General features: G+C 38.8%; 1 protein-coding gene and 2 long non-coding RNA genes across 6 annotated transcripts in view; 1 reads left to right on the top strand and 2 right to left on the bottom strand.

Moving 5' to 3' along the window:
* LOC124643301 (diacylglycerol kinase 1) overlaps positions 1–26,923 on the bottom strand; it is a 60,784-nt gene that overhangs the window by 24,192 nt on the left and 9,669 nt on the right. The gene's annotated exons all lie outside the window — the stretch shown is intronic.
* LOC124643302 lies at positions 5,365–6,848 on the bottom strand. 3 transcript variants are annotated; one of them, XR_006985902.1, is made up of 4 exons: positions 6,576–6,848; positions 6,393–6,487; positions 6,187–6,282; positions 5,365–5,822 (listed from the first exon to the last, which is right to left on the bottom strand). It is a non-coding gene; the product is annotated as an uncharacterized LOC124643302 (long non-coding RNA). The 3 variants fall into 3 exon arrangements; XR_006985903.1 differs by lacking the exon at positions 5,365–5,822 and adding an exon at positions 5,937–5,964; XR_006985901.1 differs by lacking the exon at positions 5,365–5,822 and having other exon boundaries at positions 5,877–6,282; positions 6,576–6,837.
* LOC124643303 lies at positions 14,794–23,327 on the top strand. Its single transcript, XR_006985904.1, has 2 exons — positions 14,794–14,934; positions 23,259–23,327. It is a non-coding gene; the product is annotated as an uncharacterized LOC124643303 (long non-coding RNA).

Below are 26,923 nucleotides of genomic sequence, written 5' to 3' on the forward strand. Positions count from 1 at the left end.
CTGGAATAGTGGTTGTGTTTTACTACTCTAGAAGCTATTTAGTATTTTAGTAAAACTATTGAGTACAAATATATTATAATTTGCTTAGTATTTATGAAACTATTTTGAGGTTGGTTTCTAGTGTAACTGAATGCAGCTGAGTACCAGAGTTTTTCAGAAGCGACTGCCTATCTGACCTCCTCAAACCAGTTACCCGGGCAACCCAACACCCCATGATAAGACTGGAGTCAAATTTACTGGCTTCTGACTTCTGACAACCCGTAACGGCTGCCAAGAATGTTCAAAGACAGCCGGGACCTACAGTTTAACGTGCCATGCGAAACACAGTCATTGGTGTCCAAGATATACTTAGAAAGTACATACAAATTTACAAAGTTGCATTGGTACTTGCCTAACCTGGAATCGAGCCCACACCCTTATACTTGAGAGGTTAGTTTTTTACTCACTAGACTTTACTGTGGCGGATCTGTATATGGCCATAGATGTTTACCCACCATCCTTAACAAACTAAAACTATACTGACTTCTCGCCATTAAACCTTCGTGCTCATGGAAGAGGTGTTTAAAACTAATAGAAACAAATGACTAGCTCCTCCACCGTGGCCGACACAGATCTTCATTAGCGTGACCACCTGTTACACCGAAGTGTAGCGTGTTGCACGAGATTTTTGTAACAGGCCAGTGCCTGTGTTTGTGTCTAGGGTCCACCTGTTAATTTTGATTTTAATCAAACATTTTCAGTCGCTCTGCTATTGGTAAAATACCTGATCTTTGTAATTTGTGTTCTACCATTCATCTACATACTGATTTATGAGCATGAGCCCAAACAAACTATCGGCCGACTAAAAGTTGACAGTGTGCACGAGCTCTAAGCCTTGTTTGTCATTTTAAATATAAATCGTCCTTCGCTTTTTTATGGTCCCAGTACAGGGCAGTATCTTCTCATTATAAAGTGAAAAAATAAGCTTAAATCACCACGCATGCTCTAGCTAGATGGATTGACGATTTTCCACTTTTTAGTCCAGTTTTAGCACGATGATTATCTTATCCCTCAGTCAGTTATTGATGGTCGAGAAGCACAGAGTAAATAAATATAAAATTTATACAAACTGTTTCGAGACATAGAATCCAACCAGCACTTTCGTACTTGAGAGGCGTTAATCCAAGACCACCACGTATCATCCAATATGTTTTTAGACCTCAAAATCGCTTCGGTGTAACACCCACCCTTACACTATATGTATACACCCTCGACCCTCCATTTTACGACCTCGATAGAAATTTATTACCACGATAATAGCATTTCTGCTCTTAAAATACCTAAGGTTTTTGTCGCAAAACAACTTTTGTAATACAAAATTATGACGAGCGGTGTTGCTATTGTGAATAGTACAAATAGCTCGCGTGGGTGTGAGGGGAGGCGGTAATAGAATATATAAGAAGTTCTGTAGCTTTTCTTTATGTATTTATTACCTTAATTTAGCGTGGAGAATTAGATCAATATTTAAATGGCGTCCAGGCAGTCGTTACGGGTAGTTAGAAGCCAGTAAGTCTGAAAACCAGTCTTACCAAGGGGTTACCGACGCTCAGCAGCCTTGTAAAACACTGTTACTCAGCTGCATCCGGTAGGACTGGAAATCGACCCCAACATAGTTTGGAAAAGGCTCGGGAGAAGATAAATGACGTTCAGGCTGAATTTCTGCCACAACAGCTGTTTTCGGAGATCAGCCAACTGCGCAAGACATATTATAGCATTCGTGAAGGTGTCCTCACTATTGCTCCGCTCTCATAGCCCGATGGGAGAGAGATCAGGATCGACATTTACATGCTCAATGATGGACGTACCCGGATAAAATATAGCCTATGTCACCTAGAGCACACAGCTTCAAAAGTAAAACATTATTTCAATTCAGTTCAGTAGTGTCGGTGCCTATAAAATACAAGGAAATAAAGTTTTTCGTCCAATGACAGTTGAAATTGGTACATACATGTTGGTGTTATTATATTAAGACGCCACCGTGATTTTGATAGCCGTTTGCCATGCCAAATTATAGGACTACCCGCTTACCAATGGATCTGAAATTTTGATATAGGTAAATTGATATCTTTATCTAGATTCTGCCAGAACGAAAACACGATACTGATAATTTTACTCGATCATAATTAATTCCGAAAACACGTCTAAAAAAGTACTATTTTTGAAATTACAAGGAAGTTACACTATCTTTATGTTTCAAAATTACTCTAATATATTCTTAACATCAATATTAACGTTCTGTCAAAGTCATTTTTCCATAACTATTACCAAACATTTTTAATTAAAGTTTTAAGATATTGGATTTTTTGAGCGGCAGCGATCATGATAGACGCTACGCAATTCTGAACCTTATGTCCGTGCTCTAGCGATTGATACACAATGTGTACGGAGACGACCCAGTCCGGCGATAGCCCTCGTCGAGGTCGGACCTGCGCATGTTGTCGCTCCGGCCGTAGGTATAATAATTTGTGACGATAACTCAGATTTGCGCGCGGCCCTATGTGTGCGTCGGCTTGTAAATATACAACTTTCATTCGTGTGACAGTGACGTCGTCCGAGCATGACGTGTTCTTATCGCTTTTTGTTATGGGTACAGTCGTTTACAAAAATGTCTAGTTGTTCACGAAGAAAATGTTTAAGGAGTCAGGTAGCGTTTCAAAAAATGAAACAACATCCAAAGCTTTTTATTATTACATCTTACAGTTTTTCATTATTTTCTCATAAGTTTTTTCAAATTGACATTGACAGTATCTAAGAAATAAATGAGGTGAAATATCTAAGATGAATTAAATACTCCTTACATATTTTCTAGCTCGGGGTACGAGGACAATAAATAAAAGTGTGGACTTGAATTTTCAAGTAGCGATTCAGAATCATTATAAATAAATAAATATTTTAATTGGGTATTAAACAAATCAAAAACTAACTTAATAATTTCAATAGATATTTACACAGATAAATAAACATTAAATTACGTAATAACTGTTTTTCCTTAAACAGCCGTAACCCCTAAATAACTGTATTTGTACCCGACTGTACCTCTTGTCACGCACACAAAGTCACTGTATATGTACAAGGGTTACCCACACATAACCGCGCGCAAGACTGAGTTGAACTTACTATAAGCACTCTGAGAACAAAAAATCCATGGAGACCGTGTTATACTATAAATTCTTTTTTTTTACATTATATTATTATTTATATTTCAGTTTTAATAAATATGTTTAAAAATGAATTACTTAGCTTCATTACTTCTTTGATACCTTACAGCTTCACTACATACATTTATAGCATACATAACACACAAGATCTGCGACGCTTTTATTCCTTAACCACTTAATTTTTACTAGCTGTTTAACGCGATTTTAGCCGCATTCCTGGGGAACTTCTTCCTGTGCCCGGATAAAATATGGCCTACATTCACTGGGGATAGTGTAAATCTCTAATTGTGAAAGCAAATCAAATCAGTTAAGCAGTTTCAGAGCTTATACAATCCACAGAAACAAACAATCAAATCTTCCCTCTTTATAACATTAGTATAAATTATTTAACACTGGTCAAACGCTTTCATTTTATACCCATATTGAGAGAGCTATAAAAAAACAATGCAATTCAGCATTTTCTGGCGGTGGCTATCTTGGACTTTAAATAATATTATACATGATTCTACATACTAATCAAGCCCTTTCATTTGATATCCATACTGAAGGAATTGTAAAAAAAATATGTTATTCGCCATTTTGTGGCGGCGGCCATCTTGGGCCGATATTCACCAAATAAAGCTAGGAACACTCCCGATTAATTTCATTTCAAACAAAAAAACCTAAATACATATCGATTCATCCGTTCTGGATATACAAACACACATACACGACACACCACACATACATACACACAACCATACGCGTCCAAATTATCATATTACTCTTCATAAAAAGTTTTCATTACAAATAATTTTTGTAAGTACAACAAAAAAAAAATCCGATCAAAAAATAAAAAACTTAGGTAAGTTGCGGCTCCCTATCTTCCCTGTTCGGTTCTCCTGACCCCGCGCTGACCTCGGCGTGTGCGATTGGCGCGAAATTCAAATTTTACACATTGAGTGAAGAGTATAGCTTGCGCGACGCGATAGACGCGGAAGTGTAGTGGGCGGAGCTATCTAAAATAAAAAAATCCGCGGTGCGGTCTTAACATGTACTATCGTCATATTACTTATACAGAGTGTGTCGTTCACAATCACATTAAATCCCATCGCATATACTTTATGATATTCTATGGCGAATTGTAAAAAAATAACCTAATCCATTCAGTGGTTTAACCACAGGAGTAATTTTTCGTTTTTATAATTTACAACATCATGTGTAAACCAGAGATAAAATAAGGAGTATCGAATGTTTTGATCAGTTGACAGCTGTCAGTTTTCAAGGGAGAATTTCAGTTGTTTGTAATGACTAACTTTTATATGGTGTTCTAATTTTCGCACATTTTTATTCTATTTACTTACTTGTTGAAAAATGCATTTTTTTATTTTTACCTATTTTTCTTTTTTCTTTTTGTTAATCGACATATATTAACCAGCATATTATCGCATTTCATTTAATGTGATTGTGAACGACACACCCGATATGGTTGTTACCAATCCACGCACTGCTGAAAATTTGCAGTACAAAATTCTAAAACGCTCGCGGGCTGTTATTCAACAGCACAGGTCCAATATGCAAATATACATAGGCACTGGATATCGTATGCAGTTATTTGCATATTGTATTTATTCACTTATGCTACCTACCTACTATGTAGGCGGTAGGTTTGGTTAGTAATATTTTATGTTGGCAGAGATATTTTCACAAAAAGTTCATGTTTTATCCGATTGCGGAGAAAGGTTAAGTTTTTACCGCGTATTTTGTATAATATGTGTGTGTGTTATAAAACATGCAATACATGGTTTATAGTGTTCTTTATTAGCGGTAGTTAGGTGGTTTATAGTGTTTTTTTTTCGTACGGGGGATAAATTATATCCTACTAGTGGAAAACCCGGCTTCGCTCGGGTGAAATTTGACTCATAATACACGTCTAGTTGCAAAATGTAGGTAGAAATTTCTGTAGTCATCGGGTCTCAAGGAATATTAAAGGAATAAGCAAGGCATAGATGCGTATAGCTTCGTTCGTTATGTTTAATAAATATAATAAATAAAAACTGCAAATGTTTTTACACAAATTATTTTTATTTCAAATTAACATTCAAAATAAACTAACACAAATTAATAAAACATATAATTTTTAAGGTTTACTCTGTGTAAACCTCTTTGTTTTAAGCACTCAGTCTTTTTCTTTACTTTGACAGGTAGATAAGTACTTACTAATTTTAAAAATAAAATATGAAATTGTGGTTCTTTATCCAAATTGGCTAAATCAAGAATAATATTAGGAAGTATGTAAATTGTAATTTTACAATGAGTACTTATCCGAGAATTTGGCAAAGGTACTTATAAAAAAATATTCTCTATTATACATCAGAGGTTGATTATCACAAAATTTCTCTATATATAACATTTTTCGATAAATATTTATCACCTTTCAAGCCTTGTTCAGTGGTATTGATAATTTGAATTTTTACATCATCGAATCTTCGAACTCGAAATAATTGCCGAGGAAGTTTAAAATCAATTGCTTCATTCAAACATCTTTCCCATTCTTGATCGTCAAAAAGGAGCTTGAGCAGCTTCTCGAAATGAGTTGTAAATAATATTTTCATAAAATCTAACATTCAACTCTTCGTTATCGACCTTAAAGGAGAAAATATATTAGATAAATATTCAAATAATAATAACTATTGTGAATGTATGTAGGTATATCCTCACATCTCTATCTGGTAATAAGTATTATTTTTCATTTTACAGCCACAGCACTCGCAATAATTGAAATTATCTGCAAAAATATATTATACAATTAATAATGTCTATTGTATAATAAGAGCCAGCCAAGTTCAAGTGGAACTTGCGCATGAAGGGGTTCATTTCATTATCGAGAAAAACGGTGAAAAAATCGTGTCTGTTTCTGTATGTGTTCATGACACCTCAACACAGGCTATGCGTGTGGTCATTTATTATTATTTGTCGAATTATAGAGAAAAAATATTGAGCCGCTTACCGATTATAATGTTGTCGCATTCCACACATCGATTGCACATTTGCTTTTGTTTGCCATCTCTTGCAAATATTTTGCCATTACAAAAATTGCATGTCACTGGAAGTAAATAAGTACTTATTTTATTTTTAAATGCAGAAGGCTCACAATCCACACTTTAAGAAGAAAACAAAACAAAATTCACTTAAAAACACAACCTGCCTACATACCTACTAAAATACTACACACCATCTTTACGAAGAGCCCTTCGCTCCATCCACTTTCCACAATTGTGACAATGTTTACCAAATGCACGGAGATTCGGCTGTTAACAAAATGATATAGGTATCATCAAACAAAAGACTAAACGAAGACAGAGACACGACCAACGAAACATTTTATGAAATACTTACGATTTTCGGCATGATGTGTGTAATCCAAACAAAGTAAATGACAATGACATTTGAACAACTAAATGACATTTGAACTAAAACTTCGACTTTGAGGTTATGGTTATTATTCTTCTTTCTATGGTTTTTATCGCAATCGGCCAATCTTATGCTACGCTCACACGCGCGCCGCGCAACCCGGCGGGCTGCCTGGCGGGCTGCGCGGCGTGCAGCCCGTCGCGGGCAGGCGGACATTCAAGCTGTTCACACGCGCGCCGTCGTGTCAGTCAGTGCAAGAATGGCGAGCAGCGAGGATCTCGGTGTTGTTGCTGTCATAGCCTTTGGCTTAACTTATTTTTATTGGAAAAATAATCAAAATGATGAACGACGTTAACCATTCCGCCATGTTGTTATCTTCGATCGTAGCGACTTTCTTAGAACATTTAATCGTCACGAAAGCGCAGGAGAGACTGACTGCCCGCGCGCGTGTAAACAGTCGCCGGGCGCCCGCACATTCATCCTTTGAACTTTGCCAAAAAACCGACACTCGACCGATTCGCGGCGTTCACGGGCACGGGCGCGTTCACGGGCTCGGGCTTACCGTTTACACGCTCGTGAACGTGACTGTGCCCGTTGAATGTCGATTTGAACGCGCGCGTGTGAACGTACCATTAGGTTTAAAGAAAAAACACATAACAAAAAGTATATCATAAAAAAGTGTCAAAAACAATATTTTCGCGAAACGTCAACGACTGACGAAAAGTATTTTTTGATAAGATTCACTAAACGTTGGCGATGCGTATCTAAGCAACGTTTATTAACTACCCAAGATGGCGACTGTGGTTTGCTTGTCAGTGCAATTGAAATTTAACGAAATTCTCCATAATCCGAATTTTGCGGATATATGTTGTCGACTCAAAATTAATATTTTTTTATGTTTTGTTATTGTTATAAGGTTTCGATCGAGTCTACCGTACCCTTTGACGAAATTATTAATATAGATGTTCCTTGGGAAGAATGTAGCTTTCCAACAGTAACACAATTTTTCAAATCTATTTAGTAATTTTATATCCTTAAGCGAACAAACAAAAACATATTTCTTGTTTCTTTTATTAGTACAGATTATGTATAGATTCTTCGGAACGAAGTTGGAACCGCATTGATCTACTAGAACTTTGACATAATGAAAAGAAAGGACATTTCCCAATAATTTCACACAACCACTAACATAAACTAAAATCTTCCCTTCTTCCATACTTATCCAAAAATCCTCGCATACCACGCTCCGATCTAAATGATAATCATCCTTTATATAGGTCAGATAAATATCAGTAGGTCGATCTATCACCACTACAACACAATCGAAAAACCAACCTTATTACCACGTGCATAACGATCATATTCCATTGTGGAGGTTTGCTTAAAATAATGATACGATGAACAACCAACCTTATATCCATAGGCATAAAGTGCATCTTCCATTGTGGATGTTTGCGTAGAATTTTGTTCTGACAGCTTAATACACCTTATTTCTACAAGCATAAAGTTCATATTCCATTGGCGAGGTCTTTGTAGAATGTCTATAGGAGTTAGAGCCTTAACCCAAGGGGATAAGGTATAGATTAATTTGTAAAAGTTTCATATTCAAATGAGTTGATAACGATATTTGCTGTTTTGCTATTAATTTTTCCGTTAAATGGAATTTATTTATATTTGTGTGTGTGTGTGTGTGTGTGTGAGAACATAATTTTAATACAAATGCATTTAAAATGGGCAATTTAGTAAATAATGTCATGATTCTGAATCATAGTTTTTGCAAATATCTATATAATATATGTAGTTATAACGGTAGAATCCTACTTCCGACTAATACTACTAGTATTATCTAGTTAGTTAGTTATAAATATGAAATTTGTGAAAATGTATGGATGTATGTTTGTTATTCAATCTCGCAAAAACGGCTGAACCTATGTGGTTGTGGTATGTAGATAGGTGATACCCTGGATTAACACATAGGCTACTTTTTATCAACAGGCGAAACCGCGAGCGGAAGCTAGTATGTACATATAACAGTAATGACTTTTGGGATTATTTTATCTAAGATTTTTTCTAAGAGCCTGAAATCTTAACTTATTTCAACTGGGCTGGCCATATTAGCCGAAGAACCGATAACCGTTGGGGTAAACGAGTTCTAGAGTGGAGACCACGCCTCGGCAAACGTAGTGTAGGACGTCCTCAGGCACGGTGGAGTGATGACTTGCGCAAGACGGCTGGCAGGAGCTGGATACGAGCAGCCGAAAATCGATCTCAGCGGCGTGCACTTGGAGAGGCCTATGTCCAGCAGTGGACTGCGATAGGCTGATGATGATGATGATGATGATGATGATGATGATGATGATGATGATGATGATGATGATGATGATAAAACTTGCATTTTTTGATTTCCCTTTAAAAAAAGTCTTAATATGATTTTCAGCAAAGCAATATTTTTTGCCAATCTAGATAAACATTTTAAAGGCCTATTGGCAGCTTCGTAGACGCTCGTAGCAGTTGGCTACGACCGGCTGCTACGGCGTAGCGCGATCGGGTTGCAAGATTAAATCTACGGATTTAATCTTATATATGTTTTTATCTCTATTATATATGCTAGTATAGATGTTTTTATCTCATGAAAGCGGGTGAGACAAACTTGTATGAGTAAATATACATGAGTACATAATATGACTCTGGGTTTTTAGGATATTTACTACTTCAATTTAAATGGATTCTGTTCACTAAAACTTAGTGTGAAAGACAGACAAACGGTCCCGGGGAACATTTCTGGGATAAAATATAGTTTAAATTACTCAGAGATAGTGTAGCATTTCAAAAGAGTTTTTTTTTATCGGTTCAGTAATTTTGTCCCCTTTGAGGTACAAACAAACAAAATAATGTTTCTTATTTATGATACTAATAAAATACAAAGAAAATATTTTGTTTGTTCGTATTCTAAAAGCTCCGAAACTACAGAGACAATTTGAAAAATTATTTCACTATTGGTAAGCTACACTATACTGTCCCCGAGTACCATAGGCTATATTTTATCTCGTTACGAGCAGTAGTTCCCACGGGACATGGGTGAAACCGCGAGCAACAGCTAGTATATAATAAAAGTAAGTACAACTATTTCATACAAACTCTCATACCCGCTAAAACGGTTTGAAAGTTCAACAAAGAAGCTACAACCAATCAAAGAACTGTATCCAGTAGTAACGAGTTCCCTAGGCTCAAGTAGTGGGTAGTGTAGGAAGCTACAAGCCTTTGGCGTTCGCTCTCTAGAGAGGAATATATGTAGTTATCGGCACGAATCTTGGGCTCTGACCTTCACCTGCGCAGACGTAATTTATTGGGTCTCTTTTGTGGTATGGTGGATTGGCCCGCAGTGCATCGCGTCATAGCCGTCACTCGGGATTGGTTCTTTGCTAATAAATCACTTCTGTGCAGATGTAGGTCAGAACTCAAGATTCGTGCCGATAACTATACGGAATGTTCCGATTGCGAGTTTAATCTTGCACTGTTTATGTAGTTTGTAGGGTAGAAGGAGTGTTGGATTATTCAAACCAATCCATATACGTAGTATAATATAGTGTAGTTCACTAAGCATACTTTTTATTTAAAACAACATGTGGAAAAAACATCTATGTAGGTAAATACAACCAAGATGTGGCTAAAAATCTACGTAAATACATTAATAACAATGACTTACCGCGGATTTCTATAACTTATCTATCTATGGCGTTGCGACCAGAGATTGACAGCCTTACTACAAAAACTTAAACATCTGTTGAACACTTGTCCAAAAAATAGCAACAAAATGGATCTTATTTCAACGTATCTGACTTTTTTTTAACTAGTGTTCAACAGACGTTTAAAAGTTTTTGTTGTACGACGGTGAATGTTGACGTAATGTAGGTATATATCTTAAAGAATTTTACCATTATCAATTATTTATTCTTTATTTTAAGCAATAGTTTATTTGTTAAATATGTATTTGTGTAAAAGTGTTACCAAGATTGATGTGATTGTTTACGACCTCCTCAAATGGAGTTATTGTAAGTACTTAATAGTTTTAATGTATTCAGTTAAGTATCAATATTTTTGTACAGTTTCATTGTTCAGTCTATGAAGTTTCATCATCCTCCGAGCCTTTTTCCCAATCATGTTGGGGTCGGCTTCCAGTCTAACCGGATTCAGTTGAGTACCAGTGCTTTACAAGAAGCGACTGCCTATCTGACCTCCTCAACCCAGTTACCCGGGCAACCCGATACCCCTTGGTTAGACTGGTGTCAGGCTTATTGGCTTCTGACTACCCGTAACGACTGCCAAGGATGTTCAATGACAGCCGGGACCTTTAGTTTAACGTGCCATCCGAAACACAGTCATTGGTGTCTAAGATATACTTAGAAAGTACATAATACAAACTTATAAAAGTTGCAATTGGTACTTGCCTGACCTGGAATCGAACCCACACACTCATACATGAGAGCTTGGTGCTCTAGTTAAAGCATCTGCCTCCAACACTTCTAGATTTTCTAAGCTATTTGTTATAATAATATTGTGGTGTTTATTACTCAAGTCTTAGAATGTCATCTTAAGCCGCTGTTCATAGGAAATGTGCCGAATTAAGTGCTAAAGTGACGACAAAAGGCTTTGTGGAATTTTCGTAGGGTAACCATCATTTGTAATGGAACATGGGCAGGTAATAAAATGCTAGCCCATTTCTCTAAACTAAGTATTATTATAAAGAAGAAACATGTGTTTGATTGAATCCTAAAAACCAAGGGATTCACCCGCGTAACCAGTGGAAACTACTTCGCGCATCCGGATAAAATATAGGCTATCTGCGGATAGTGTAGCTTCCCAAAAGTCAAATAATTTTTCAAATCCATTCTGCGGTTTCGAAGAATAAAATATATAAAATTATTTATCTTTATAATATTAGCTTAGATAGGTGATTGATAATCCCAATCGATACTGATGGTACGTTCAAAAAATCTTTGGAACGTTAGTTCCTATTGTAGCCAACAGCACAACTCACTCGGTGGATCTATACCGTTCAAATTAGAAGATTAGTTTGTGAAAAATAAAACATGAGAGGAATATGGGCGCGATCAGAGCGCGGGATTTACATCTAGGGATGTGCGAAATGAAAATAAATAAAAATGTTAGTTTTTTTTAGATTGGAGAGTTATTTATGGTATTAGGTAAGTGTAATATTGTTGAAAAGATAATTCAAGTGTTAGTATAAATTCATTTTAATTGACCTTGATATCAAGGCCTAAGCTTGCCCTAACTATCAAACATCATCGTAGGTCCACAGAGTAGGTATTTACTAGTAACTTTTTGTTCTTCGCGACTTCTCTTGCGTCCAAAAGGGAGTGCTTCCTGAACTGGGATAAAATGTAGCCTATGTGACTTTCATCGTATATTAGCTATGTGACAGTAAAAGTATACTTATTGTTAAATCAGTTTTATGACAGTAAAAGTACTTGTCCACTAGTTATGTATTTCAAGTGAACTATATCCCTATTATGTTTCATCAAATTACAGTTTTTATATAGATCGGCGCTGTCGCTCCCGCATAGGCCTTGTTAGTCATCAGCGCAAGTGCCAAAACCAAGCAACTTGACACGGATGCAGCTTAAATCATCTTTTATAGATGTAAAAGGCCACTGATGATGATGATGACATAGAATAACAAAATATCCACATACACAAACGTTAACGTTTAGGTATTACATTAGTGTAATAACAATATTTCTACATATCACCGACTATGCTCCTCAACTCCTAAGACATTATTATTATTCACAGCACGACTCAATAAAGACCCAACAAAAATAAATGTCCCAAAATTACTTCCGTAATCGTGGTAACCCTACTCCGGCGGCGTGTCGGCGCCTCGTAATCAAAACACTCATCCCCCTGTCGAGTAGGGACACCACATCTCCGATAGAAGTGAGGACAATTCCCGGATCAATCGCGAGGAAAATTATGGAAACGACCTGCAATTTTCCGGGGAGTTTTCCAGTGAAATCGGTTTTAATGTCATGGGAATATTTTAGGTTATTTATTTTTTGTCGTAATCATTTTGTTGACTTAGGCTAACATAGGCTATATTTTTTTGGGAACAGAAAGGAGTTGCCCCGGGACGAGGGTGAAACCGCGAGAAAACAGGTAGTAAATAAAATTAAAATAGGTAAATATATACTGTAAAAAGAAAAAAATAAATTGTATGAAAGATGTTAGAGCAAAGTTAATCATAGCACTAGGAAGCGATGAAGGGTGGTAAAAAGTGCTAATCTAACAAGCACACTTTTGACTTTGACTATGAGGTCAAAGTCAAAGTCAAAAGAGATTTTATAAGGAAACTAGCTTCCGCCCACGGCTTCACCCGCGTCGAGTTCGGTTAAATCGCGTTTCCAAGGGAACTCTTCCAAAGTCTGGGATAAAAACTATCCTATGTTCTTTCTTAAGGTCAAGTCTATCTCTGTACCAAAGGACCATGGGCAAAAATGTATGAAGCCTGGGCTCACCCACCAACAGAGATGAGACCACTTTGAATATACTTGTAAAGCACTAAATATAAAGATTTAAACTCATTTTTGCGAAGAATCCATTGGGTTATTTTGCTATAAATATTTTGCAAAAAGTAGTGCTGTTATGGCATTGTAGGTTTTGTTGTTGAACACCTTTAACTAGTTTTAATTCCAGGTTTAATGTATACATAAAAAATAAAACAACTGCTAACAGTTAAAATTATTTTTGTTAACATTTCAATCAATACCAATAATAATGTCGTCTAAATATCCTGCCGGTGGATTAAATTGTGTGTGCCTTAGTTTCGTTATATAGATACCGAGGACAGTCCGTGGACGATTTCTTCTTTGTGCTAGAGATGGAGTCTCCTGATGTCTCCTCTGGATGTTCCTGAGTTTATACGCCACCGACTTCTATGCCGATGCACCTAAGAATAGTACTTTTTTTGCTTTTCAGTGTTTTTGGGAGTCGGTTTTATTTTTTTGTAAAAAGTTTTTTATTTTTGGCTTTTCAGTGACAAGCATAGTTGTCACTATCCGCATTTGTGGAAAGTTCTCATCAATACGAATACTATAAGCCCAAACACGAGGTAGTTTACATATTCAGTTGTCGAGTTCCCTCGACCTTCTCCGGTCTCCATCATCAGGCCAGCTCCAAACCTTCACTGTTGCATAGTGTTATCAAACGTACACCTCATTGTCAAGTTGTTAACCTATGCACGCCTACAATTTTCGACAGTTGCCCTCGATTTCTCAGGGTTTCCATCATCAGACCCTGACCTGGTGATGAAGGTGGTCCCATAATCCTAGCATAATCAAATCCTGCGAATTAGGTTTTATGTCATGAACAACCAAGCGCACTACGAATCCTAACAATTCTTTTTCTACAAAACCTGTTAAGGTGCATATCTTTTTTTTGCCATGGAATTGAAGGTAGTGCCCATAGTAAAAATTTTAGTACAAACAAAAACCTTCACAACGGCATATGCTATAACTCTGTTGGACAATGAGCCCAATTTGACTCATGGTCCTTTCATTAAAATCAGTTCAGTGGTTTAGACGTGAACGCGTAACAGACAGACAGACAGAGTTACTTTCGCATTTATAATATTAGTAGGGATTATATTATATTATAGGGATTATCTTGCACAAAAGTTTTCACCCTGCTCGGATAGATTTTTCAAATCAATCGTTCACCTGAGATCAGTGCATTTAAACAGACAAACCAACTCTTAATCTTTACAATACTACTATAGACAAAAACTCTCACAAAGCCTTGTCACCCTAACTCCACCAGCTCTCGGAGCAGAAATCCCGTCGGTCGCTCAATGGTCTGAGTTCTGCTATTTAGAGCGTTATTGAGTACAGCGCGATCATATCTTCCTATTACACCATTGGAAAGACGTTCCATGATATTTATGAGGTCTACAGGGCGTTTCTATGGGCTCTTGTTATTGTGGGCGGTTTTTATTCTTTTATTCGATTTTTTTATCTCTATACTAGTTTTTTTCAGCGTCTTCACCCGCTTCCTGAGGTTTATACTTCCTACACGCGGATAAAAAGCATAGGAGTTCCTCTTTTGACGGATATATAACCCAACCTATATTTGAAGAAAGATATTATTATTGATGAGATTATTTTGAGAATTGATGTGGAGGATTCTCGCCACAGAGTGTTTCTGGTAGCACGTGTGTCTAGGATTTTTGTTTATTTTGAGCGTTTAAGTGACTTTTTGTGACTTGTTTTCGTTTTTGTGTGTTGTCCTTGTGTTCGTTTTTGTGTGTGAACGTTTTCCGTCTAGTCAAGTAAGTTTTTAACTAGATATGGATCGCAATAAACCGCCAGACCCTGATCCACCTGACATCTCTTTTGCTCCGCCATCTCCCAACTATCCACTTTCCCAATTCGCAGATGTTGCTTGCAGCATCGCGGAGTCCCAGATCCCGTCCCATTCTGAATACCAATCCTCCCCTCAGCAGAACGGTAGGAAACGTTCTGGTGATGATAATAATGCGTCGAACCACGTACCGACTAAACAGCAGAGAAACCAAATTGGTCGCAGTAGATACTCTGCCACTGATAAAGCTCCGTTCATCGTCCATGTCTCACGCTTGGAGTCTCAGCCTAATGCGGGTACCACATTACACCCAGTTACTTTTGGCATGTTCCTGGTGAACCACAATATCGCTAATATTGTACGTGATGGCGTCAAAAAAGTAGGTAGGAATAGAGTATCGGTTGAATTCTCATCCCCTCAGGATGCTAATTCTTTTATTATAAACAGTATATTATCCAAAAATAGTTATGTTGCTGCAATCCCCACATTTAATATAACCCGCATGGGTGTTGTCACTGGTGTGCCTACAGACCTCACTGAAGAAGAAGCTCTGAACTACCTCACTGTGCCCTCTGGATGTGGACAAATACTCAAGATTCGGCGCATTAGTAGAAAGGTTTTTAGAGATGGTATAACGGAATTTAAGCCTACGGAAACTTGTGTCATTACTTTTGATGGCCAAGTTCTGCCCACAAGGATATACTGTTGTTATACATCTCTTCCAGTCTCACAATATGTCTACCCTACCATTCAGTGCCGCAAGTGTTGTAGGTTCGGTCATGTGGAGTCTATATGTCGTTCAAAACCACGCTGCAGCAAATGTGGCCACGATCACCCTGGTGATGGTTGCAGCATTTCTGAGAGCGAGGCCTTCTGTGTACTCTGCTCTGGCAATCACTTTGCTAATAGCAAGTCTTGCCCGGAGCTTGGTAGACAGAAAGCCATAAAGAATCTTATGGCTGAGAAATCACTTTCATATGCTGAGGTTAGCAAAATAATTCCACCTGTTTCTCGTAATTATGCGAATGCTGCAAAATCAACAGTTAGTAATTCTCAGTCTTACCGCAAAACTGTTTTCTTAAAGCCTAAGACCCATGCTCCCCTCTCTCCTTCTTACGACAAAGTTGCTCATCAACATATTATTAACACTCCCCCACCTTCTCAGCCTAATGGCTGCGCCCTCAATAACCCCTTTGCTGATTCTAATAATTTATCCTCTTTAATTGAAATTCTAAGTAAAGTCCTTTCAACTGTTCTTTCCAATAACTCCCAAATACCGTCCAACGTCGCCCATCAACTTGTTACTCTCTTACTGAATTTTAAAAATGGCGCCTCGCCAGGTATTCCTGCAATGGAATGTGAGGAGCGTGTTTCATAAGAAGCATGACCTCATATTCCTGCTCAACAAATACAAGCCCTTGGCTTGTTCCATCGCTGAGACTTGGCTTACCCCAAGTCTCAGCTTTCGCATGCCACACTTTAATATTTTGAGATGTGATAGGTCTGATGGATATGGAGGGTCGGCTCTTCTCATTAACAATAGAGTTCCGCTCTCGACCCTCTCGCTTCCGGCTCTGAATGGTGAAATTAACATGGTTGCAGCAAAATTCGAAGGCATAACAGTCCTATCCATTTATATTTCCCACCCTCATCAAAATTTTTTAGCCACACTTAGAGATGTTTTCAATAATGTAGATGGGCCTATGCTAGTTATGGGAGATTTTAATTGTCACCACTTTAGGTGGGGCTCCAACCGATGTGATGCGTTTGGGGAAGGTTTAGTAGAAATCCTCGATGACCTAAACCTGTGCATCTTAAATGATGGTTGTCCTACTCGCAGATCCCTTCCTGGGCAGCAAAAGAGTTGTGTAGATCTCACATTCTGTTCTGTAGAGTTGGCGGCATCGTTTCATTGGCAATGTACCGCTCTGACGCATGGTAGCGACCACTTCCCTATTGTTATCACTTTATTAAATAAAACCTATCTAGAGAAAAGTTCCCCTCCACTTCTGAAGTACAATCTATCTAAACCGGACTGGTCAAGATTTGCTTCTTTGTTGGAGGAGAAAATTAGAGATCTTCCAAATTTAACTTCTGCTTTCGCAAATTCTTCTGGTCACTGCCATGCTAAGAGTTGTTACGAGTCTTTTGTCTCAGCTATAACCTCCAGTGCTGATTCCACGTTCCCTCTGCGAAATAGTGCGAAAAGTAAAATTCCGTCACCCCCGTGGTGGGACCCAGACTGCACAGCCGCGATTCGTGAACGAAAAGAAGTCGAAAAACAGTACAATGAAGCGATGAACAACGACAATTTACTACAGTACAGACGAGTGTACGCCCGATCCCAGCGACTTCTTCGTAAGAAGAAACGTCGTGGTTGGGTTAAGTTTTGCACCTCTCTTTCTCCCTCCACTCCGGTGTCCGCAGTATGGAAGAGCATAAACCGCTTCAGACGTGGGTGCTCTCCATCAATATCCTCCCCTATCTCTAGACAAACCGCTGAATCCTTTTTTAACAAAATTGCTCCAGCCTATGTTCCCTTGTATTCTGAATTCGTACAATCGCCTGTGGGTGTAGTGGATGACCCTTTGGGCGAACCATTCACATTGGATGAATTGAATGCGGTGCTCCGGCATGTTCGGGATTCTGCCCCGGGCATTGATGGCGTACCGTATTCATTTATCGTTCATGCCGGTACAGCTCCAAAAAAATATTTTCTTGATATTATAAATTATTGTTACTGTTCGGGTTGGGTTCCTGATCAATGGAAACTGCAAATTATAATTCCTCTTCTGAAACCCGGCAAAAATGTTGATGATCCGAATGGCCTTAGACCAATTGCCTTGTCCTCAGTCTTGGCCAAATTATTTGAACACCTGATTAAAAATAGACTTGAGTGGTTGGTCGAATCTAGGGACTTGCTGCCGAGTCATCAATTTGGTTTTAGGAAGGGACTTAGCACAATGGACAGCGTGGCAACATTAGTAACTGATGTTCGTACAGCATTTTCCAAAAATGAATCTGTTGTAGCCGCCTTCCTAGATATTTCCTCCGCATATGACAGTGTCCTTCTTCCCATTCTCAGGCAGAAACTGCAACAGCTGAGTCTCCCGGTCAAGATGGTTCAATGCATATGCGCACTTCTTATGTCGCGGTCTTTGGTGCTGAGGGTGCAGGGTGAGGTATTTGAGGAGAGATACACATGGAAGGGCCTTCCCCAAGGCTCTGTCCTTAGTCCACTTTTATACAACTTGTACACAATTGACATTGGTTCCTGCTTAAACAGAGACTGCCGCATTCTGCAATACGCTGACGATCTGGCGCTCTACGTAACCAATGATTCAATTGTGGACGCTGCTTCTTCACTCTGCCTTTCTCTGGACTCTCTGCACCAGTGGCTTCTAGATCATGGCCTGTCACTATCTGCTCCAAAAAGCTCGGCAGTATTTTTTTCTCGGAAACGTCTGATCCCTCAGGTTAATATTAAAGTTCAAGGTCAGGGCGTTCCTGTTGTTAGGAAGGCTAAATTCTTAGGGGTCTACCTTGACTCAAAGTTGACTGGAACTGACCACTTTGGTTACCTGGTCAAAAGGTGCGAAAGGGTCATTTCAATATTAAAAGTCCTTTCTGGTGTATGGTGGGGGGCTCATCCCTACACCATGAAACTAATTTACAATGCGCTAGTCCGCAGTATACTAGACTATGGCTCATTTGTTCTGATTCCTTGCAACAGGGGTGCCTTGGCAAGATTAGATATGCTCCAGTCTCAATGTCTTCGGATCATCACAGGTTGCATGAAATCCTCTCCCGTTAACGCTTTGCAGGTAGAATGTGCCGAACCTCCTTTAGCCCTGAGGAGGCAATATCTAGCTTCCCGATTCCTATCCCGAGTGTTTCCCAAAAGTTCCCACCCTCTCATCCCTAAACTCAAAGATTTAGATTCCTTATGTAGATCCTCCAAGTACTGGGAACACAAAGAAGTCCCACTAATTCTGAAAACATACCGACATATCCAAAATCTGAATTGCCCCATAACCCAGTACCCCAGATTACCCCTCTATAACTTTTCCTATGAAGTCCTTTGTTATATTCCTAAAATATATTATAATGTCGGTATTTCCAAGAAGTCCCCTTCGGCCAATTCTGCCTTCAATGCGGTGGTGGAAGAACGATGGCTTGGGTTTCAGAGATTTTTTACCGACGCTTCTAAACTAACATCAAGCGGTTACACAGGTGCTGCAGTATATTATCAAAATTCTAGAATTATTTTAAAATTTAAATGTCCAAAGGAGTCCTCTGTATTTACAGGCGAGTGTGTGGCATTATTGGAAGCGTGCCTGTTTATAGAATCCCATGATATCAGCTCAGGGGTTATCTTTTCAGACTCCCTAAGCTGCCTTCAAGTACTATCCCAAAATCCATTTAAAACCAAACTCCATAGCCCAATCATCCTAAATATTAAAAAGTCCCTTTTATCCTGTAGTATCCAACAAAAGGAGGTTCATTTAGTATGGATACCTAGCCACTGTGGTATCAAGGGCAATGAATGTGTAGACGCCCTGGCTAAAGATGCTTGCACATCAATTACAGCCGATCCTGCGCACTTCTCCCTTCAAGGGTATGACCTGCTGAACCTTCCAAAAGCGCATCTTGAGACTGCGTGGCAAGAATATTGGAACGTTTCCAGCAGGAAAAAGGGCAGATTCTTTTTTAACGTCCAACCTTTCATTCAAAGCAAGCCCTGGTATTTCCATTTTAAGAAATTTCCCAAGCACGTGATATCGGTCCTAAGCAGAATTCGTTTAGGCCATTGCTGCACGCCTGTATTCCTACGCAAAATACGCGTACAGGACTCGTCTCTATGTGAGTGTGGACTAGATGAAGGTAGCTTGGAGCACATCTTTTTCAACTGCTCCATAAACACCCCATCCTTCGACCTATACAACCGCCTCATTGAATTAAAGATTCCTGTACCAATTAACTTCCCTTCCCTTTTAACACATTCCTCTCCAGAACTGTTCCATACCCTATTAATTTACATCCTCCAAAATAATATTAAAGTGTAGACTTTGACCAATTTTGGTCACTGTCTATGTGGTTGTGGCAATATTTTAATGTATATATGTGTCGGAGACTGTCATTAGTACGGACACTAAACGTCACGCAAGCGCGCCCTCTGGTGGCGTTTCCGGTGAAACAACATTTTGGCGCGCTTGGCAGAGTCGTGGTGGTCAGCGTGGCGTCGGCGGAGCTCAGTCTTCGTTGAGTCGTCGTGTTGCACACATCTCGAAACTGCCCGGCGTCACGTCTAGTGTACCTAGTGTTGTGTTGTAGATCCATATTGTGATGTGTAAAGGTTATTGTAACGTCTATCGAATGGTAAGGTTCTTCTAACCTAACTGATGTCGGACGATAGTGCCATCCTGATGTTTCGCCTATCCGACATCAGAAGTGGGATGAAATTTGAATGCCCACATGTGTTAAGGATTGCCATGCCATTGTTCAAAAAGTGAAAAAGTGATGTGCTCGTTTGGAGTGATGTGTGGCGGTCGATGGTGGATTAGTTTCGAGAGAATTCGCCACGTGAAGACAAACTTTCTGGATTTCTGAGTGTACGATAGGCACATGCTGAATACCATGTTTTCCAGTAGGCAGAAAACAAAATAAGGAAACATCAGAATTTTGATATGGTGGTTATAGTAGAAAATTGATTAAGGATTTCAGCGATGGTACAAGTATGGTAACCACGGTTATGGTAATGGTATCGATTTCCATTGTGACATGTCAAACTAGTTAGTGAAGGTACGCTAGAAAATTAACCGATTTATCTTCTCATTTTCATGTTTCAACAATGACGGTGATTATTGTGCAATATGGCTACAAAATGGAGCATCCCAGCTGAAATCGGAGCCTGACGTGCGAACGTGAGGTCGGAGTGTTGGTGCTCCTGCATCTCCGTAGTCTGTGAACGTGAAGCCTTGCTGAACTGCGCGCCATAGCGATGTGCGCATCGTCATGCGCGTTGAGGCGTTGAGTGGAAACCCGGTGAGACCGATCCATTTTTGCTTTATGTTGAGGTTATTTGTCTTACGACATTTATAAACTTGAGAGGCAGTTTCAGTTTCGTTGATTGCGCTCCCACTGCGCTTATTAATTAGTGGAATCGTAGATAATCAGAATCAGAAACCGTGAACCTAGGTTTGATCCCAGAGTTGAAAATTATTAGTTACCTGATCTCATCAATATCCTAAAGTTAGAATATTTCAGTTTTTGCGTCATTTGATTGAATTGTGCATCAGACAATTCACAATTCAATCAGACTTTTGGTAACATTTTATGCAAAGTTGTACCAATGATGGAAACCGGGGTGACTTAGAAAAGACCCGTTGGCCTGTGTGATGGCATCGGGGTGACCAAGAAGAGACCTGTGTAAAGTCTGCGGTACTGTTGTTTTTATTGTGTTCAGTTGTACCTATGATGGGTATCGGGGTGACTTGGAAGAGACCCGTTGGCCTGTGTGACGGCATCGGGGTGACCAAGAAGAGACCTGTGTAAAGTCTGCGGTACTGTTGTTTTTATTGTGTTCAGTTGTACCTATGATGGGTATCGGGGTGACTTGGAAGAGACCCGTTGGCCTGTGTGACGACATCGGGGTGACCAGGAAGAGACCTGTGTGAATCTGTGGTACAGCTGGTGTCATGTCACTGTAGTTGTGGTCCCTAGTAGGCCAGGATGGGCTGAGAGCTCGGCTAAGGGACAACGGTCATTTGAAGCCTAGCGATTTAGTGATTTGCAAGTTGAGTCTGACTAGCAATTCGATCTTTCCTTGATTTCGTGCTTAGCATTTAATGTTACCTACATTCTAGTTTCCTCATTTAAATAGTGATTGCTATGCTTTAAATCTGTAACATGTGTATACGTCTTACTATCTTACGTAACGAGAAGGTTTGTTGCTGACCCATATGTTGTCAATATTTGATGCCTAAGCACTTTCTATTTCTGGCTTAACAGATATCATCTAAGGTGAACCGAGCCTGGAGAACAGGACGAGGTTTACTAGGCAAGCGGCGGGCGAGGTGCGCTGCAGTGGCTGTTTGCAGCGTCGTCCTCCCCCAGATTCGTCGTGGAGGCCGTATGAGTTGCGGCAGGCCAGAACATCGCGTCTTATCGCACAAGGTGAAAGCATTCTATTGCATTGAAAATGTTTAGATTGATCAGACAAAATTAGATCCGAAATTCAGAGGTCCATTTAGAGAAATCGAAGTTTTGGAAGGTGATCGTTACACATTAAAGCTTTGAATTGTAAACGTACTTACAAATTTGCTCACGATAGATTAGGAAAATGCCAGAAGGTCATGTACCAGTCGAAATTGATGTAATGGATGATCGTGTTGATAATGATGATGATCAAGTTTAGAAGGTTTGAGTAAATTAAGCTAACGGCCGTAATGTGTTCGACCGTACCAGTAGTCTCTGGCGGAGGTCGTGGTCTATGGAGACCGTAGCGTGTAACCGCAGGGGTGGTGTACACGGGCTGTCCACTGGGTGGACATGCGTACTAAGTTTTGTGTGAGAGCAATGTGATTGCTTTTCGGCTGGATAGCCGTGGCGTTAGTTTTTTTTACTTGGAGTTTTCTGTAAGCTTTGAGTATGTCTACAATTTTGGTTATGATGACGATGGTACATGGCTTTGGTATTTGTGTGTTGTGATTTAGCAGTTAAAACATTGATGACTTAGTGTAGAGCATAGTACGAAGTGTAGAGTATTTTTACTCTCCCCGTTGTGTAGTTTAATTGGAATGAGACAAGTTACTGTTGTGGTCAGGAGTGGCCGAGGTTGTACTGTGCATACTGTGCTGTGTTTGTGTTGTTGCAGATTAAACGACCACGAGGACGTGGTCAACGCAGGATGGCCGTGTCGGAGACTGTCATTAGTACGGACACTAAACGTCACGCAAGCGCGCCCTCTGGTGGCGTTTCCGGTGAAACAACATTTTGGCGCGCTTGGCAGAGTCGTGGTGGTCAGCGTGGCGTCGGCGGAGCTCAGTCTTCGTTGAGTCGTCGTGTTGCACACATCTCGAAACTGCCCGGCGTCACGTCTAGTGTACCTAGTGTTGTGTTGTAGATCCATATTGTGATGTGTAAAGGTTATTGTAACGTCTATCGAATGGTAAGGTTCTTCTAACCTAACTGATGTCGGACGATAGTGCCATCCTGATGTTTCGCCTATCCGACATATGTTTTTTTTGTGTACTAACAATTTATCAATTTTTATTTATGTGTTTGTTTCAGTGCCGTCTTACTAACTCGACAAGTTCCACAATCAGTGAAAGAACGCATTTTTCTTAAAGTTCACTATAATTTTTTTTTTAATTATTATTATTATTTTTTAATATACCTACTTGCTTCTCATATCACTTGTCAGTGGCAGAATCGTCGACGTCGACATCGACGGCATCGTTTGCCAGAAGCAAAAATAGAATAGAATAGAGAATTGATGTGATGTTTTCTTTAGTTTTTATTTGTATTTGAGCGAAAGAAAGTTAGAAAAGAATTATGGAGAAAGGATTTATGAAAGATGATAGTTTTTTTGTGGCTCAATTCTTTGCTAATAACCAAGATGACACAAATATAACCTCAATAACAAACACAAACTTTACGTTCCTTTGCACAGTCTTATTTTACCGCGTACACAACTCAAAACATTACAGGTATTTTCTTTTGATTTTCTTTTGTGCCCAATGTTTAAAAATAATGTAAATGTTTAAAATGTTTGTTTTTGTATCTATATTATAAGAATACATTATTTGAATTTAAAAATCAATGACTTCTTTCTAATTAGTTTCTTCTCTTTAGATGTGCAAGGTGTTAAGGAACACATAGTATACTTTGACGTCACAGTCACGTGATCGAGCGTTTTCTGGGCAATGTTTTAAGAAAAATAGAAAAAAAAGTAAAGAGATTTAAGACGCAAAATCATAGGAGGGGTGATCTTTAAATTATTTGGAAGCTATTTAAATAGATTTTCGAAAATTGGAAACAACCCTATTGAAGGTCAATATAGCACAGTGAGATTGATGGACTAAGGAATGCTCTGGTATCTGACAAAAAAAATGTGCAAAACCATATAATATAATTCCCTGCCATATACTATATACCCATCATATAAGTCCTGCGCAAACAGTCTTTCTGCCGAGTCCTTCCATGTTTTGGAAGACATGTTAAATTGGTCACTCTTAGTTCTCACTCGAATATCTTAGACAGTCGTTACAGGTAGAAGCCAGTAAGTCTGAACACCAGTCTTACCAAGGGATATGGTGGTGCCCAGGTAACTTACTGGATTGAGGGATCAGATAGACAGACTGGTACTCAGGTGCACCCAGTCAGACTTAAAGCCGACCACAACATAGTTGGGCAAAGGCCGGACAGTCACAAGCTTATTTTTTTGTATCCATACCATCAATCCATCTATTTCTGTCCACAATGCAATTTTAACGTTAAAGATAGGCCGCAGGGGAGTAATGTGAAGCCAAACGGCCTCCAGGGAGGAATGGAGCCGTTTCCTCACGATTTATCGACTTGTTTATATTGATTATTGACGAGGAAAATGGGCTGACATTCCCATAGTCCTGATATTACACAAGTTTTAGTTTTTTTGTTGTTCAAGTCACAAACTTGTTTGTGGAAAACTACTATTTTGTGATAAAAATTTTGATTGACCCTCTGCTGGGCTGCGGCCTCCTCAACCCAAAATGAAGATACTGCGAGAATATTTGGAATAAGTTATCATAGCTTTAATAGTGCAAAAGTGCAAAGAAGGAACAAAGGGAGTGTCAGACTTTTACTGTCTAAAAAAGCCTGACATTCATACCCTCTCGCTGTAGGTGCAGTGAGAGGAACATTTAATGACATCTAAAAACAAGGTTTCCTCTAGTTTTGCACCTATAGCAGCTCAGTCATTGAATAAATATATTTTTTAAATCATTAATTTTTTTATACACAATATATAAATATTATTTCCTCCTTCATCTTATTACATAAAAACAAAAATATATTAACATCCTAATAAGAAAACAATTTGAAAAACAAATTGAAGTCTCTGTCAACTTTGCTTCAACTAATTGTTTTTCTCATCAACATGATGAGACCTCTACTAACCCCGGAAGACACAAAACACCCCCTCTAGACCCTCTCTATGACCCCCTCTTTCACCCCCCACGTAGGTTTTACAAGAAAAAACACTTACAACCAAGCAAATAGGCCTCGGTATCCTTGGCAAACTTTTAGTAGGACATCAAATTTATTTATAGACCACAAACGAAATTCAACCTTATCACGAACGCAATAAAGTTCACAGTACAAATGAATAAATATTTATTTTTCTTCTTTACACCCCTTTCTGTGACGTCATCGTTCCTTGTTCGAACTGTGGTTATTGCATTTTGAATCCTATTCTGAAGTACGAAAGTTGATAATCCTTTGCATATGTAAAAGGTTATCATCGATTGTCAAAGAGTAGTGACGTCAGAGTAGGAAAGAGAGGGGAGATATGACGTCATACTAGTTGTCTGTCGCACAGATTAAGGGAACGTAAATAGATGAAAGTCCATAAAAGTTTTGGTGTTTGTGAATAATGGTATTTTTGATGGGTATCGGGGATATAAAGAGATTTTCTTGATTCACTCTTATCTCGGAGTCCTATGTCATTAAATTGTAAGCTGTATTATAAGAACTGCGGTATTTTTATAGGTACTTATTCTACGATAATTTTTGGCTTAGATAACCAGCCTTCATTATTTATTTTGGCAAATCGTTAGTGATAGAATTCGTTTAAGGAGTAGGGGAAACGTAATTGAGACGTCTTATCTCCTGTAATATGAATGCAATACATGATGGTGTGTGATTTACCTGGCCTTATAGCCTACTCCACGCACCCGGGTAAATGTATAGCCTTCCTCGATAAGTGGGCTATTTAACACTGAAATAAACAAGTCCAAACATAACTACGATACGATGTTCCATTATGAAGTTTCAGTTGATATCTTCTGGCTCCATCATCAGATCAGTTCGACAGAACCACATTTTATCAGAACCACATACAGCTGCCAATTTTCATGACGCTACGATCCTTGGAACATGGTTGAATTAATTACCTAAGATTCCATTACATAGTTACATACAGGTCGACCTAAATTAAACATGTGAAAAATAACTGAAAATGCAAGTAAAATCACATAAAACACTAGCATGTAATAAACACTTTATCTATGAGTTGTCAATATCAGAGAGATATTAAATAATGATATCGCTCTCCACACGCAGAGACCGACACTTCATCTGATTATCACATAGGTAATGATATTTTGTCATTTTAGTGGTAATTCCCGAAATATTGCTTTCATTTATTTATTTTGTTTGGCTCTTCAACAATACATCCTACTAATATTATAAATGCGAAAGTCCGTTTTTTTGCTATGCTTTCACGCAAAAGCTACTTAACTGATCATCATGAAACATTGTACACATATTCTTGGTGGTACTAGAATGCACATAGTATACTTTTTATCAACACACCATGCGGGCAAAGCCGCGGGCGGAAGCTAGTTATCTGGACTAATATAATAAAGAAGAATAGGTTTTTGTTTGTACCCTAAAGGCTCCGAAACAATGAACCGATTTGAAAGAATCTTTCACTGTTGGGGCGCTACACTCTTCCCGAGTATCATAGGATATATTTTATCCTGGTATGGGCTGTAGTTCAAACGAGACGCGGGTGAAACCGCAGGAAAGCGCCTATCTTTATTAAAATTACCATAATAAGAAAATAAACCAACTAAAAAACTCCAAAACAAATAGACATACGAGAACCATCTAACTTCGGCTAGACATTGCAATTTCACATTAAAACTTTGCAAAACTAATACGAGTCCCGTTATGTTTGGCCTCGAGTCTTCTCC

This window comes from Helicoverpa zea, chromosome 27, assembly GCF_022581195.2.
Source record: "Helicoverpa zea isolate HzStark_Cry1AcR chromosome 27, ilHelZeax1.1, whole genome shotgun sequence".
NCBI classification, from domain to species: Eukaryota; Metazoa; Arthropoda; class Insecta; order Lepidoptera; family Noctuidae; genus Helicoverpa; species Helicoverpa zea.